This window comes from Acinonyx jubatus, chromosome C1 (assembly GCF_027475565.1).
Source record: "Acinonyx jubatus isolate Ajub_Pintada_27869175 chromosome C1, VMU_Ajub_asm_v1.0, whole genome shotgun sequence".
Taxonomy (NCBI): Eukaryota; Metazoa; Chordata; class Mammalia; order Carnivora; family Felidae; genus Acinonyx; species Acinonyx jubatus.
Window position 1 is genome coordinate 45,961,935 of NC_069381.1, and position 17,969 is coordinate 45,979,903.

Here is a 17,969-nt window from a genome sequence, read left to right on the forward strand (position 1 = left end):
GACAAGCTATGCAAACCAGGAGGGGACCTGGGGTCAGCAGGACAGGGACAAAATCCACTCCACTGCATCAACACGGCCCAAACATTACTCATCTTAAAAAAAAAAAATTTTTTTTTAATGTTTATTTATTTTTGAGACAGAGAGAGACAGAGTGTGAGCAGGGGAGGGGCAGAGAGATGGAGTCACAGGATCTGAAACAGGCTCCAGGCTCCCAGCCGTCAGCACAGAGCCCTACAACATGGGGCTCGAACTCAGGAACAGTGAGGTCATGATCTAGGCTGAAGTTGGATGCTTAACCCACTGAGCCATCCAGGCGCCCCCAAACTTTAATCCCTGACTCCTCCCCCCCACCCCGGTACTGCAGGAATAATGGGCAAAATGGAGGAAGATAGTCACAAGTTACAAACTTACTGTTATTCTTTTTTAATGTTTATTTTTGAGAGAGAGAGAGACAGAGAGAGGGAGGGAGGAGGAGCAGAGAGAGAGGGAGACACAATCTGAAGCAGGCTCCAGGCTCTGAGCTGTTAGCACAGAACCCGATGTGGGGCTTGAACCTGCAAACTGTGAGATCATGAGCTGACCCAAAGTTGGGCCCTTAACTGACTGAGCCACCCAGGTGCTCCCAAACTTACTGTTATAACTAAGTCCTAGGGATGTAAGATACAGCATGGAAACTCTAGACAAGAACAATGTATCATACATTCCCAAGTTGCTAAGCGAGTCCGCCTTTAAAGTTCTCACCACAAGCAAACACTTCTGAGTGGTGGTGGATGTTACCTAAACTAGTTGTGATCATTTCACAATGTTTCCGTACATCAAATCGTTAGGTTGTACTCCTGAAACTAATACAATGTGGTGTGTCAATTATACAGCTCAGTTAAAACAAGATTCCTGGCTGCTTTTCATGCTTCAGTTTTCAGTACTTAGATGGAAAATATAAATGGCCAGGTTCAAACTGATGTGTAAGAGATGTGTGTCATGAAATACAAGACCACCCTAGGAAAGCTGTTCTGAAGTAACAGTAGCTGCACTTTTCTAGACATCTGAAGTAGTTTTAAACCCACAACAACAAATCGGTTCCCTCTCTCATGAGATGAATAGGTTGCATTACATGATTTCTATGATCTCTTCCTGTTCCAATTTGCTAAGATTCTATTGCTATGAAACAGCCTCATAAACCCTAATTTGCTACACAAGTGAATGAGATAATGGTCATCACCATGATTTTTATCATTATTTCAATGATCCACTTTGGCTCTGGAGTTCACAGCCCCCAGCATCAACACATTCTTCAGACTCATTTTATTTCAGTTGATTTCAAGATCTCACTGAAAACGTAAGCTGAATGGTAATTTCATTCCTAGAGATGTTTTGTTGTCTACACCATAATTTAAAGGCCCATTCTTAATTCTGCTAATTATCAGCACTAATGAAAGACAAAAATAGCATAGCTAACCAAAAAGGCCTATCCTCACTTGGTTTTAAGCTGTATTTTTTTAAAGTATCAGATCAGATCTGCTTTCCCAGTCCTACTGCCGCTAAGTTCCCATAAAAACAAGCTTCAGGGGGCGCCTGGGTGGCTTGGTCGGTTAAGCGTCCAACTTCGACTCAGGTCATGATCTCACCGTCCGTGAGTTCAAGCCCCGCATCGGGCTCTGTGCTGACCGCTCAGAGCCTGCAGCCTGTTTCAGATTCTGTGTCTCCCTCTCTGCCCCTCCCCTGTTCATGCTCTCTCTCTGCCTCAAAAATAAATAAACGTTAAAAAAAAAAAAAAAAAACAAGCTTCAGGTAAACAAGGGATGCAGGGTAAAGTGAGGGGGTTACCACACTGCTGTCCACGGATGGGCTTCGGGGCTCCCTGACTCCTCAGATATCACAGCAAAACTTCCTGGCTTCCAATCTAACCCCAAGGAAACGAACTGAACTTGAAAGTTTCCCAGATTCCCTCTTAGATGGAGCATCTGGCCCTTTGATCCCCATTACCTGTAGCAAGCTGCAAGGGTATTCAGGGGGAGCACAGGAAAATAAATTCACCTCAAATGACAAATCAAAAGAGCCTAAGGGAGACAAGCGGACACTTTCAGCATTTACCGAGTGTTGCCCCCGTGCTGGGCAAGTTGCTAGAGATTGGTACAGAATTTTCCCTGCCCCCCACCCCCTCGAAGGTCACTGTCTGCTGTAGGAAACAGGCCACCAATACATTAAGAAGTCTGCCCAACTGCTACAGGGCTAAAATAGCTGTGGAGGGGCTAGAGAGAGAGCTGACGATGGGGCAGTTGTGTCCGGGTTTAGAAGGTGAAAGGAGACTCTACCTGTAGGAGGAGACCCCTGATCCAAGGCTTCCAAGAGAAGCCAGCACCCGGGTGGCTCAGCGGGTTCAGGGTAGACTCCAGCTCAGGTCATGACCTCACTGTTTGTGAGTTGGAGCCCCGCATCAGGCTCTGTGATGACAGCCCAGAGGCTGGAGCCTACTTCAGTTGTCTCTTCCAGTCTCTCTCTCTCTCTCTGCCCTTCGCCCACTTACATGCTTGTTCGCTCACTCACTCTCAATAATAAATAAATAAACTTAGAAAAAAGAAAGAAAGAAAGAAAGTGGTGGCAAAATGCTTGAAGGGTAGCTGTGAAGTAGGAACTAATATTTAATGTGTCAGGCCCAGGACTGTGTATCTTGTAACTATTGCCTCATGTAAACTCTTTTTTTTTTTTTAATGTTTTTATTTTTATTTTTGAGAGAGTACAAGCGGGGGAGGGGCAGAGAGGGAGACAGAGGGTCTGAAGTGGGTTCTGCGCTCACAGCACTGAGTCTGGTGTGGGGCTCAAACTCACCAACTGCGAGATCATGACCTGAGCCGAAGTTGGATGCTCAACTGACTGAGCCACCCAGGTGTCCCTACCTCAGGTAGCTCGAAAGTACACGGAGCATAGGCTTCATCAGCTTCCTGTGTGGGTGAAGGAGTTGAGGCCCAGGGAGGTGACATATCTTTCCCCACATCACTCCCCTGGCCAGAGCCAAGAATGAAAACCAGCAAATTCCCAAGGAAACCAACTTGAATACCTTTCTCCCCCTAAGCAAATATGCCTTCTCCACGGTGTCTTCTCATATCTGATTTGCAGACAACTCTCTCCTTCCTGCCCAACTTAAACCAGTTCTGCAAACCTGACCCATGTCACTTGGCTCTTTTCCTCTGGAAATGCATCTTTTAGTTACCAGTGGTTTGGGTTCTTTTCTCTCTCCGGTAACATTCTAAAGTTCTCCAGAGAAGAAACCACAGCTGCTGCCCTTGGCCAAGCCCCTGCGTTCTTCCACAACACTGTTCCCCAGGCCCCAGGGGCAGAGGTCAGTCCAGCCAGCTGTAAGAAAGTCCACGAGAGCCAACATAAAACTCAGACCCGTTTCCTTCCCACCTGGAAAAGAAAACCTTCAGCCCCTCCAGTTCTGGGTAAGCGATCCGGACCCTCCCCATCATTCGAAAGACCCGAATGCCTCCCTTCAAGCCTCTTTATCCATGACCCTGGGTCCTCTGAAACTTTTCTTTGTTTTCACTTCTCTTTCATGCTCTATCTATCTTCCATCCCAAACCATCACACGTCGGCACTGATCCCTCCCTGACCTTGCTTTTGTAAAATAACCACCACATTTTGGGTGAAACCTGTTTTTGTCTCATGTGCCAGGATTCTGTGCATGAGGCTACAGCAGCACCCACACCGCCTGAGCATCACACATTCTGCCTTTAATTTTCTGACATTAAGCTTCCTCTGCTCAACTTAAAGCCCTATTTCTAAATCATGGAAAGCTGTGGCACCTTTTCTCTAAATGGGTAAGAGGGGGGAAAAAAAAGGAAATTCCTTGAAGAGGGTCCTCAGGGCTTTGAAATGTTTGAAAATAATCTCTTTTCCATTAATGCACAGAGTAACATATTTCCCCCGCTGCTAAATGACACCTTTCAGGACTGATGATTAACATATAGTTGTAGCACTTAGGCCCTTCCAGGAAAAAGCAACATGCATTACTTCAGTCAGTGCACAGGAGCTTTGCATCAGCTACTTTCAGAGGACAGGGAGGATTTTCCCTCCTAAGGGGAAACAAAAATAAAAGGTATGAACAAAAATGAATTACATCTATCTGTATTCTGTCCAAGGGTCACCACATAGGGATACACTTTTATGACTAAAATACTGACTGAAGCCTCTTTTCCTCGACAATTATGTCTGTGGAATCTCACCATCACGTAGCTATCCTTAGACAGACGCAGTTATTCATGGGCAAAAAATGACAGGCAGAGAATACTTCGTCTCTACACCAGTGGAACTAGCCCGGATATTTACAAATGGACCTAACTCCTTAAACAGCCACATCGCCAAGAGCCCAGCTCTCTCTCTCTTAGCCCATGCTGGCACATCATCCTGAACCGCTGCCCTGGCTGGCTATCCTCGATGGAGAATTTACCACACAGAGTCTTGTGATCTGCGAAGCATCTATCAAGTCGTGTAAGCATGTTCATGAGTCTGACATTCTTTTCATTGGTGGGGACAGTGAGGCACAGAGAGGTTAAGGATGGACGTTAGGTCCCACCAGCTTCCAAGGGGCACAGCTGGGATGTGAACACAGATCTGTTTGATTCCATCACTCAGTACGACTTCCCTGATGGCCATTATCATCCATCGATAGAGCTGATGTCTCCCGTAGGTTCAAGGCTGTGTAATAACCAGCCACATGCTAATGCTTGTTTGACTGTGTTAAGTGTTCGGTGAAATGTACACAGGAAAAGCACAACGTGGAGACCTGAGGGAATAAGTTTTCTTTGTACTCAGATCACCTCTGTTGGATGCTTCTCCGGGAAAGAGGCAGTAGCTCTAAGTTCCTGCCTGGCTGAGCCAATCAGAAGCATGCCTCTGCCTCTGACTGGCACTAAAAAGGGACAATGAGCTTGGGAATGAAAGAGAAGTAAATCCCAAATTCCAGGTGACTCCACACAAAGTCAAAACATCTGGCATCAGGTGCCTTCAAAGGAAAATATCTGCTGCAGTCACACGCACTAACACTGAGGTAAAATGAAAGGCCTCTCAGTGGATGATTCTGGTAAACTTTGCAAACCACAGCCTGTGGGTTTGTAAACTGATTCTACGGATTCAACTCACTTAGCCTTTCCTAGAGATTTCCTGAGCATGCCAGGAGCCAGAGATACAGAAATACACAGGCCAAGGCCCCTGACTTCACCGAGCCAGAATGAGGCAGAACAGACAGCGTACTGAGGTGATCACGCCAGCACCCCACTTCCTGTATACCCACCATGGTCTGGGTGCCGTGCTAGCTGCTTCATGTTTATCTTCTTAATGTTATGAAGAGACAGATGCACTATGATCTGCAGTCTACAAATGACAAAACTGGGCTTCACAAAGATGTTATCACTTGTTCAACTTTCAAAAATTAGTAGATAGCACATCTGAGACCCAAACTGCAATTTTTCAGACTCCAAATACTTCTCCCTTAACCATTACATTTTCCAGGCTCCATGCTCAGAAATAATTATATTGTAGCATTGTAAGGACAACAACAGAGGTATTAGTAAGTCCAAGGGGAGTCACCAAAGAGAAAGGAATTCATTTGGAGGCACAAAGGAAAGGCAGGGCATCATTCACAGGGCCTGATACCTAAATCGGGTTTTGAAGCATAAGTAGGAGTTCATCAGGCAGATAAAGGGGGGATTTGAACGTTCAAGAAAAGAAGAGCTCAGGCATCCAGAGGCATAAAAGACAAGAGCCCACTAAGGTATTGCCAGGAATCCTGCACACCAATTATATAAAGTGATAACAAGGATAAAGATAACAGTTAGCTGTTAACGTAGGCAGGAAACAGGCTAAAGGGTCATGCATATGCACATATGAACAAACATTATATAAACACACACACACACACACACACACACACATCTTCTTATGTGATTTTCCCAGAGCAGGGACTAACTTGAGTTTTACTCGGCCTCTGGAGTGAGTAAAAACAAGCAGAACTCAGCTAAGGCCATCATTGACTTCCATGGGGCCATTCAGCTGCAAAGAGCCCAGTCTGCTGACACTGAGCTTGTATAAAAACCTACACGTGCCTATTTGTCATTTCTCCCTACTCAGAAATAACTACTTGGCCACCTAGCACATAAAACGTGGCATGTTTTGCACCTGTCATTTTCTAGGGGGTCTAGCAGCAATCAAAAAGGAAATGAAGCAAAGTGGAGAAAGAATCAAAGCTAAGTGCAAAATGTGAGTACCTGCGGTGCCTATGCATGAAATGGAAACTATCAAATTTGAACTCCTAAAATGACGTATTGCCAAATGCAAGGAGGAAGCAACCCTAGGCCCGGTTGACTCTGTCCGATCCAACAACACAGACATGGTGAGGTGGAAAACGAACTAGGAAAATTCTGATGGAGACCCATTCCACTCCTCTGTGTATGACATGGAGTAAATCATTTAACCCCTCTAAGCCTCCATGTGTCATCTAGAAAGAGGCACAATAATATACCTAATGTCATGCTCCTGATCAAGATTACATGAGAAAATGCACGTAAAGGACTTTAGCACAGCGGATGACCATCAATACTTAAATGGCAACATAAAACATGTTGATGCTAATCTAAAAATACTTCTGCCTAAAATAACGTTTTTTAAAAACATGAAGGGTCTAGGCTTGATTAGAGTTTACTAACAACAGCAGCTCTGGGATATGGAGCACTCATAATACCTTGCAATGTTGCATTTCAGTGTCACAACCACTCTGTGGAGCAGGCACGAGTATTACCTCCATTTTAGAGGCAAAGAAACCAAGGCATGGAATTACATAATTTGCCCAAAGATAACACAAATAGAAACTGAAGGAGGAAGATTTAAACTCAGACATTCTAGTAACTTAGAGCTTTTTTGATGCATCTGTTTAAAATTAATTACTTCCAGGGTATGATGGTTAATTTTATATGTCAACTTGGAGGGTGTTTTTGGATGAGATTAACATTTAAATTGGTGAACTTTGAGTAAGCAGATTGTCCTCCATAATGTGGGTGGGCCTCACCCAATAAGTCGAAGGCCTAGTTACAGCAAAAAGACCAGATTCCCCAAGCAAGAGAGGATTCTCCAGCAGATGGCCTTCCGACTTCGTCTGCACCATTGGCTCTCCTGGATATCCAGCATGCTGGCCAACACTGCAAATTTTGGACTTGCTAGACTATAACTGCATGAGCCAATTCCTTATAATAAATCTCTTCCTATATATACACACATCCTTTTGGTTCTGCTTCTCTGGAGAACCCTAAGAAAGGAACTACACAGGAAGAACTAATACACAGGGTTTTGGTTTTCTGTTATGGTTATTTTTACCTTCCAATTCCTTGTATTTTCTACCCCATTTATTCAGTAGGTATTTTCTAAGTGCTTCACATGAACCAGGCACTCCACTAGATTACAAGGTGAAGAAGAAAGATACTCTGTCTTCTAGCCAATTCTGCCTATGGTTTTCCATCCCTATATACCCATGTACCTCCTCTCTGAATTATAAGATCCTTGAGATTCATGACTAGCCTTTGTATAAACAACAAGTACAGAGTTTCAAATAGACTATACAGTAAATACCCATCAGTGTTGGCAAAATGAATACACTGTATGTTTGCCATTGTTTTTTGTTGTTGTTGTTGTTTGTTGTTATTGTTGTTGTTGTTTTTTACCCTTTACTGAGTATATGCTATGCTGGATGCTCAGCATTCATTTCTATCTCATTTTGTCACAATTTAAGGAACAAAAAGGGAGACACCAGGAAGTGAGGTGACCTGCCTGAGGTCACGCCGAGTTATTCACACCCAGGTCTGAGTCCAAAGCCAGTGGACCTCTCACTATGGATGCTCCTTTTTGCAAACGATAAATAACAGATGAAGCCCGGGATGAATGAGCACCCCCGGAGCTCCAGGGCCCTTCAGCCAAACTTCACAAACACACAACTTCATAGCTTGCATGAGGCAAAGTATAAAAATGAAGGCAATCGGGTGTTATCTATAAACACCTCAAAGCTTTTCCTTTCATTTAAAAATTCTCTAGTAATTGTTTTTACCACAGTTAATCATAAAAACGAATCACCTCAAATTTTTAAAAGAAATTCTCCTTCAAGATGTGTCAACTTTGTGCCATGAATTCATTTATTATGAGACCACATGATGCCTCCAAGTACTGCATTTTATTGAAACGTGACTTTTTTTTTCCACTCTGTTTTGATTCCACATCTGAAAATCGCTTCTATCAATCTTTCACTGGAGCCAAACATAACTGTTTTGCTCACTGAAACATTAAATACAGACTCAGGGCCCAAGAATCAAATTAAAAATAAAATAAACTAGTATCTGGCTGACATTCATAGCTTCATATCCAGGGAGACCACAGATTTGAGAACAGTTGTGAACCCGCTTCCATGATAAAAATCAATCAATCCCAATCCCTTTGCATCTTATGTCATTTAAAAATCCAAAGACTTCATGTGGGCTGATTTTTCTTTTTGAGAATCAATTTTAGAAATTGTTGACTACACTGATTTTCAAAGGGGCGGGGCATCTTCAATGAAACCGCCAGACTCAGTTTGGTCATTGATTGGGATCGATGGTTTTCTGCATCAGTTGCTGCTGGGTTGGGGGTGGGGGTGGGATGCACGCCATATACTTACATTCCCCATAATGCATCATTCTCTTTCTAAACAGTGGCAGCAAACAGGCACATCCAATATTGTATTACTCTCTTCTTTCATTCATGACGATGTCTCACATGGGCCCTGAGAGTCTGAAAAAAGAAGCATTTCCCAGGTTCTAAGGATGAAGGGAACCCTAGCCAATCCATCATGCTTTGTCTGCTAATGATAGACTCATGCATAAGAGCTACCATAACTAGAGAGGGGCAGCAGGCATGAAAAGGAGTGAATCAACTGTCAACGGCTGGGGTCTGAAGGACAGCAAAGCTGTGATTAGAATTTTCAATCAGACTTCCATGATTCATCACAGTATGGGGCGGGGGGGTGAGAGAAGTTTGTAGAGGCATATTCCTCCTTCAACCCTGCCTTCCCTTCTTCTATTAGCACAGTTAAGTCATAGGGGCCATGGAAAACTCCGTCTTACTGACCCAAAGAATAAAACTTTAAAAGATCTGCTAACATGGGGCAGATGAGTGCTGGGATTAAACATCTCTCTCCCCACAATGCCCAGATTAATGTCTCTAAAATACAATTCTGATCTTGTCATGCCTGATCCAAGAACTCTCATGTCTTCCTTCTCCCTCCCCCTTCCTCCTCCTCCTTTTTCCTTCCTCCCTTTCTTCGCAACTCCCTCCCTCATTTCCTAGCTTCCTTCTGGATTATCTTCCTATCCTTTCCTCCTCCTTTCTACTTATCTATGTACTTTCCTTCCTTCCACCATCTATTAAGCACTTACAAAGTAAAATCATTTCCTGATGGAAGAAATCACAGCCTACTTAAGGGGGACACCCACACGCAGACAACCTCAGCATAGTGTGAAATAAAATAACGGTGCTGTGAAACAGTGGGATACTGGGGAGTGAGTTCCTACAAGCTTCCCAGATGAAGTGGCCATGTGCTGCCAGCATAGGCAATAGCACACACACACGGCGGCATGGAGACGAAAGGATGTGGCGTTCTCCAGGAAGTGTAGGTGGATCAATGATGCTGAAGCATCGTTTATGGGAAAGTGATATGGAATGAGTCTGGAGAGGTAGGCAAGCCCCTGTTATGAGAAGCTCCGTACCTAGGAATTTTATGAAGGCAATGAAGATAAACAACAGGCATTAAGCAGAAGTGGTGGTGGTGACTAGATTTTTAATTAAACCTCCATAAACGTGCACGTGGATCCTGCCTGAGCAAACTATTTGAAACTGCAACCCCACTCCTAGTCGCCGCCCTTGCTACTTTTTCTCCATTGTACTTGTCACCATGCAGTACTGGATTCACTAAATTTTAGTTATTGTCTATCTGCCTCCAATAAAATGTAAGGTTCATTTTGAGAGCCGGGAGCTTAGTCTCTCCACTGTTGTATCCTTTGGACACAGAAAACTATTTGGCATGTAGTAAATATCCCATGAATACTGTGGAACAATATGGTCTTTTTAAAGACAGCAAAAACTCAATCATCTCAGCATTTTATCTGGAGGAAAGACTTTGTCTTTATTTTTTTTTCCAACGTTTATTTATTTTTGGGACAGAGAGAGACAGAGCATGAACGGGGGAGGGGCAGAGAGAGAGGGAGACACAGAATCGTAAACAGGCTCCAGGCTCCGAGCCATCAGCCCAGAACCTGATGCGGGGCTCGAACTCACGGACCGCGAGATCGTGACCTGGCTGAAGTCGGACGCTTAACTGACTGCGCCACCCAGGCGCCCCAAGACTTTGTCTTTAAAGAGGATACCTCATGCCCAGTCTCAACTCCCTGCAGAATGCCGGTGAAATGCCTACTTTAAATGCAGTTACAATAAAAAGTTGTGGAAAGCACTTAGAACAGTAACTGACATATAAGAAGTCCTCAATAAATTTCAACTATTGCTTTCTGGCTTTGTTGATGTCATATCAATTCCCCCTGCCTGGGAAGCCCATAAGAACAAGGACTTTTCCATCCATTACACAGTAGGGGCTCAAAGAATGACTTGTGATTCATCAGAAATCTAGACCATCAACCCAAGGAAGTCTCTCCTTAAGTCAGAAAGGGAGCAATTTCCCTAGCATATCCTAAGCACAAGAAGCTCCTTTCAGAGAGAAAGAAGTCCTGGGAATGTCATGTGCTTTGCAATCATTGCAGTTTAGAGAACCGAAGCTTAGCATTGACCAGTGAGGCTCCTTGACCCATGTATCCATGCTTCTTGGGAGGACTGGAGATCATCTTCCATGACACCATCATACAGCTACCATAGCAAATTAGAATGTTGCTCTGACATTTTGACTGCCTACCACAGTAGACCATATGCATCTTAACAGAAGGATCTCATAGCTGGGGAAGAAGTAAGGTGGAGAGTTATGAGCCTGGCATCCAGGGCCCAACTTCCAGGTGTGAATCCCACCACTGACATGTTAATCTCTCTCTGCCTCAATTGCACTTTGAGAACAATAATGCCCCTACTACCTCAAAGGGTCGCTATGAAGATTCACTGAGCCAATGCTCAGTGAACTGTGCCCGGCACATAGTACATTGTTTAAAAATGTCCTATATTCTCATTGGCACATCTTAGAACATAAGAGGTACCCAAACAATGCTTGCTGAATTAACAATATACACATATCTGAATTTCCTTTTAGTTGTCCACAGAAAATGATTAAGAAAGGGGCTCAGGCACAACTCAACCCATATCCCTGCTCAGAGATGTTAACAACTATACTAGTAACTCAAAAGGCACTCTGGCTGGTTTGATTTGAGGCATAGACTTTAAGTGCAAAGGCTCAATTCTTCTCCTGTGAAACTCAGCTATCTCCCGGGGTTGTCTTGTAGCATGTTCAGGTAACATTTGGTGTTTTACAAACACTAGAGCACTATAAAATACTAAATCGATATTACAAACAGAGATGCTCCAGGCACTCAGCAAAAGAGAGGGTTAAAAAAATGGGATTCAAACTACTTTGTCTTCTTACATTTGTGCAAAATTAAAATGACTCTTTGCAGAATCCAATTTGGATAAGCCCATGTCAATACTACTGATACAAGCCATCACTAATGACAAGACTGATAGCTCAGGAGGGCCAGTCATTTCATGTTCACTGTGCATCATGCTTAATTCGCCAAAAGGAGTTTGTGTGTATAATTAATATGCTTTTCTTCCCGGCTTCATCTGGAAACATGTAAAGGGTCTCTAGGGAATTCTGTAAGTTAGAAACAATTAATAAAATAAAACCACTTAATTAAAGAGAATAATTGGAGCCTATTTTATACCTGAAAATGGAGGGATAAAAATCACTTTGGAGACACGTTGTCGAAAAATTGCTGAGTTTTTAAAGAAAGAATAACGTGTAGATGGAAGACACGTGAGTCATGATAGGGGACTGATTTCCCAGGCCCTTTGTTCCGGAGTGATTTAAATCCAGCTGACCTGATGTGCACACGAAATGCAAGATTACTGACCGTACAATGGCAAGTGCCATTCTTGTGTACAAAAACTTCATTTCTTATTATCATTACTATCCCAATGCACAGTTAGAACACCTTTCCTGTACCCATTGTAGGGATCCCTCAGTAAAAAGCAGCCGCTCTCCCCGTCTCCCAGAAATGCCTAGTCTAGTCAGGAGAAGAGAAAAGTCCCCACACAACTAAAATGCAGAGGGACCAGCACTACATGGCAGCAGAGGACACCATGGAATAGTGACAGAGAGCTCCCAAAGCAGCCTCGAAGAAACAATGCTTTCCGAGGTCATGAGTTCTCAGAAAGAAATGAGCATTTACAAGCATAGGAAGAAAAAATGCAACTACACATATAACATCATATACTAAGTCACAGACACGTGAACATACACAATGTTCTGGTAAATTACATAAAGCTCAGCAGGTCCCAAGAACCAAGTATATGTTTCAGAGCAGGAAGACATGATGTTAAAACCCAGGTGGGGAAAGAGCATATACATGAAATAGAAAGACAAGTTCAAATCACACAATCATGTTATTGTGCATGCACGCAGCATCTCTACGCTTTAGTTTTCTCTTGAATAAAAATGGAGTTCTAGAAACACTTGAAGGTGGTACACAGAACTATGGTTCCCAACTACCTGTATCCCTCCCAATGAGATATGTATTCAGCCACGCCTTTTGCACCTCAAGAAAGATGAAGAATATTCCCTGCCCCATTGTCGAGTTTGGCCATGTGACTAGGTCTGGCCAATGGAACAGGAGTGGACATAAGGTGCAGAAACTTTAAATGCACTTATGCAACTTTAAATGCACTTATGTTGTTCTGAACTGAACAGACTTCACATTTCAGACCTCTGCCATGAGGATCACATGGCTCACAGGAGGCTGCTCCCAGAGCCTGGGTTCCTAAAATTAAAAGACTCTTGGAAAAGAGCTAAGCAGAGCTGCAGACAGCCTGGATAACTACTGAAATGTGGGGGTGGCTTGTTACCAAAGCAAAAAATCACCAAAGAGGAAGTCATGCAGGTAATGGTACAATAATCAGAGAAGAGCCATGATAAATATATGCATGGGATAGTATTGAAGAACCAGTAACATATGTAAAGACACTTGTCCCGTATTAGGCAGTTAATCAATGTTTGATTCCTTCACCTTGGACCTTGCAGAAAGCGGCAACAGTCTCAGAGTTAAGCAATTATAATGAAGGTCATGCCAAAGCATGAATACATTAATTTGCTCCATATTAGACACCTGCCATCAGAATTAATTGGACATATTCTGGCCTGGCTCTACCTCTATACTCTCAATCTGTAAAATGGACAGAGTAGCTCTGTATCTACTTTAAACAGCAGCTCTCATCATTATAGTAATCTATGTGGAGTGCTTAAAAGAAAGCCTAACATCATATGTGCTCAATAAATGTGTGAGCCAGTCATCATTTATTACTGTTAACATTCAACAACTAATATAATACCTGCTGCAGTTTACCAAGGGGGGCAGGGGGTAATACCTATACTTTCTCAAAGACATCAACTACAACACACCAAATTTTATTTATGTTTAACTGAACTGATGACCCACCCAAAATGTATGTATGCACATGCGCACAAACACATAAACACACACATGCCACACACGTGCAATCCTTTATCTTTTCCTGTTATGGTGTCTATCGCCATCTCTGAATAAGTAATATGAGAAGCTGTTTCCAAGTCCTTCGAAAGCTTTCAGTGAAAAGGCACAGTGGTGAAATATTTGGACTGAGCACAGAGTACCTCACCAGACGGGTTACTATTTTTTTGTTTCTTTGGTAAATATCTTTATAATGAATTTCCAATGTGGTTTCACAACTTCAAAATATTTGGTTAGGTCATTAAAAAGCAATCACCATGAGCTTTTGAAAGTTTATTCATTCATAAGCAAAGTGGATCTATTTTCTTGTCTTGAAATGGTGGGTTGTCATCGGTTTGTTGTGCTAGTGACTTTAACATCCAAGTCAGTGGTTCTTAAACTTTTGGAGGTGACACATCCACTTGAGACTGATGAAAACCTTGGACACACTCTCCAGAGAAATGCACATCCAGAATCCAGAATCCCAGCCACATTCTCCCCTGCAGCTAACAGAGGATGCGATGGCCAGGGTCGGTGATGGAAAAGGTGTGTGGAAAGGGGGGGCACCTATAATATACAGTAGTTCCCGATTCAAAGTAGGAGGGATGGAGGCCCCAAGAGGTTTCTCCCAGAACAAGTTTCCAAATGCCCTGTTTAATGGGGATCGGTGGGCCAACTGTGCCTCAATTTTTACTGTTCAGATTCCTCATAAAATTGGGGGTATAATAGCTCCCCCACCAGGGTGTTGTGCAAACCAACGAGATGATCCATGGACAGTGCTTGGCACATTATAAGCTCTTCCTAAGTACCAGCTACTTCTTCTGTGTTAGGATGCAGGACACCAAGGCCCAAAAGAGGAACAAGCTGCCCAAGGCTACACAGCTCGTCAGTGGTACAGTGGGATGAGATGCTGAGGGGCTTCGGGAAGAGAGCGTCCAAGTGAGCCAAACGCTAGAGTTAACAAACCAGGGCATCTAGAAATAAGAAGTGCTCAAATCAGCTGATATTTGTTTGTGGCTCAGCTGTTCTACTGCACCAGCTGCTCCAAACTTTCAGACGTGTCTTAGCACAGCACAGAATCACCCCACCCTATATTCATCCCATCAGCCTCAAATCTAATTTCAGTCCTTGAGAGGTTGTTGGTTTTTTTTTTTTTTAAGGGGGCCTAAAATTGAATATCCATTCCTATTTATAGTAAAAGGACATTTCCTAAGAAAGTGCCTTGTAAGGATTCAGATCCTATTTCCTCAGCAGTTTTCCCACTGGCCATTTTGGGTCTATTTTGATTCCTTTCCTGATTTAAATATGTCTCAGAGGCACCAATTGCTGAAGGGAGGAGAAACTTCTCAGTGGGTCCATAGCCACAGGGTGTGCCCAGGGCCAGCATTAAAGGAAAGGGCCCGAGAGAAACCAACACTGCCCCAACTCTGGAGATGGGGAGAAAATCATCTCAATGGCGAATGCCAAGTATATTTCTAGGAGAGTACTGAAGAGCTAGCCCAAATCTAGACTCCAAAATTATAACATCAGTAGCATGGGAAATTATTTAAAATCAAAAGACGAACCATCAAACACGTGGTCTAGAGCCAAATTGGGACAAGAGACCTTGGTTACTGGCCCTACACTGACATTTTCTAGCTGGGAAACCTTGGGAATCCCCTCTGCCCTCCTGGGCCTCAGCTGTCTTATATAACAGGAAAACAGCTAGACAGAGACAAGTTATCAGATTAAATGGCCTATAAAGACTTTTTCAGCTTAAGAATCAAAGCAATAGAAGAATATTTATAGTAACATATTTCATGACAGGACAAAAGTGGAAACCAGCCAATGCCTCCCATTACCAGAGGAGATAAAGGAATACTCTTAGAACAAAATACTACAAAGCAGTGAAAATAAACTATATGTATGTGTATCAATATCAAGCAATCTTAACCATTAAAAATAAGGGGTGCTTGGGTGGCTCAGTCAGTTAAGCATCCAACTCTTGATTTCCGCTCAGGCCATGACCTCATGGTTCATGGGTTCATGGGTTCTGTGCTGACAGTGCAGAGCCTGCTTGGGATTCTCTCTCTCCCTCTTTCTCCCTCAAAATAAATAAATAAGATTTAAAGTACATATAGTGAGAACCAAAGGCACAAGAATATTGTACAATATGATTCTATTTATATAAAGTTCAAAAGCAGACAAAATGAAATTGTTTGGGGATACCTATACAAAGGTATTAAGAAAATGATTAACATGAAATTCAGGCTAACAGCTACCTGGGGAGGGGTGGGGAGAGGAATGCTGTCAAGGAGGAGACCTTAGGAAGATTCTAGAGACCAATGAAATTCTATTTTATGGTCTAAGGAGTAGATACCTGGGTTTTTATTTTATGTTTATTTTATTCTTATTCATTAATTGTCCCCATAAGGGTCACAAACTCTTTTGAACATATTCTATGTATCACAATAAAAAACAAGTCTTAAAAGGACCTGACATTGTAATAAAAAAGGAGTACTTCATTCCAATCAAATACATGACACACTATTAAACCCCATAATGGCTTGACAACACAGGTCATGTTGTCTTCATTTTAAAGACAAGGATACTGTGGTTTTGAGCAGTTCAGGAAAGAGGAGGGGCCACAAGCCAGAGGAGGTGTCTTTGACTGCAAGGTCCATGTACTTCCTGCCGCACCAGGGTTTGGGTACACAGGGGAAGGAAAATTACTTTCCCCAGGTTGTCCAGAAATTTATAACTAAAAGGGGAGGAGTCTAGAATCTGGCCCTGAAGTTCAGGTTCCTTCTAGCATGACTGAATTCTATAAAACGTAAGCAAGGAGAAACCGGTATTTACATGCTAGTTCCAAAAAATATATACTAAGTGTCTTCAGTTTATCTATCCCCTTTTGATCTGGTTTGCATGAGGTACGGAAATTTATCTCATATGTGTAGCAGTGGAAAGGTGTACAAAAAGATAGGACTATGCTAATATGGTTGTCTGCATATAATTTTCATATCCAAATGTGCCCTGCTCTTTGCAAGATCAATTTTCCCCCAAGGATGCTTTCCTTCTCCCAGCCCCAAATAGCAAAATGGTGGTACTCCATTTTCTGATATCCACGGATTTTCTAATTTAAACAGTGTTATTGTCTCTGCTGTTTATGAGTTTGTTTCCCATTCTCAAGAAACTTCAATCCACACATAAGCTACAAATGTGTTTCCTTCCATTTTTTTCCATTACTCGTAATTAGGTAGTAAAATACAATCCACCTACGTGAACAAGATGGGTAAAAGAAAGTAATAGCTAAATGCATTTTTCATTTCACACATAACGATTTGTAAGCAGACAGTCAGAAAGTCCCCTGAAGCTAACCACACAGTGCTTCCCCCAATGATGGAGGGTTTCGTTGTTTACATCCATCACTGCGCGTCAGAGCTGAGACACCACCCCATTATCTGGCACACTGTGTGGCACATGGCAGCAGCTCATCAAATGTTTGCAAAGTAAAGAATAACGGCTTATAATTATAGTGGCTAATACAGACAAAGAAAGCTTATCATATGTCAGATACTGCTTTAAGCATTATACCTACATAAATGAACTTCTATTTAATTCTTTATAGTAATCTCCAAAGGTTGGTATTGTTATTATCCTCACCTCAAAGACAGGAAACTGAGGCTGAAAATTATTATGGAACTTGCCCAACATTACACAGCTGGGGAGCAACACAGCCGGCACCAGGCTGTTGGCTCTGGCGTCTGTGTTCTTAACCCAATGCTACTCTGAAGATCTCTGGGAAGAGATGGGAAGAATGTAGCCCAGGAATGTAAAATGCTGATGTAAAGGTCACACAGAGCGGTACTATGGAAAATACCAAGAGCCTAAGAGTCTCAAAGACAGTTTCCAATGAGACCTAGGTGCCTTCCTCATTAGGGGACACAAGAAACACATCTGTCCAGGGACTTGCTGGGGTTGGGCGCCTGTGATTTGGAGACTGTAGGACTGGTGTCAGTCTTGTGTTTGCATGTTTCCAGCCCCTGCTCTGGAAAATGAAGCCAGTAACATCCACTGCAGCAGACTGCAGTGAGAATCACATCAGTGAACCAGCAAATGCTCCCCAAGTGGCACCTACCTAAAGAAACCATGGAAGTTTAGGTCTAAGTATCACACCACGCATTTGCCTGCCCACTGAACATGGGCAAACTTACCCAAGGGGTATATCTGCTTCGCACAGATCTA

General features: G+C 42.9%; 1 protein-coding gene across 3 annotated transcripts in view; it reads right to left on the reverse strand.

The window, feature by feature from the left end:
• The window catches only part of DAB1 (DAB adaptor protein 1), a 405,747-nt gene that overhangs the window by 331,631 nt on the left and 56,147 nt on the right, over positions 1-17,969 (reverse strand). The window contains exon 2 of one of the 3 annotated variants that reach the window (XM_053214124.1): positions 8,693-8,805. The exons of the other annotated variants lie outside the window; for them this stretch is intronic. The gene's annotated coding sequence lies outside the window, so the exon portion shown is untranslated. The remainder of the gene's footprint in view (positions 1-8,692; positions 8,806-17,969) is intronic. 3 annotated transcript variants of the gene reach the window in all.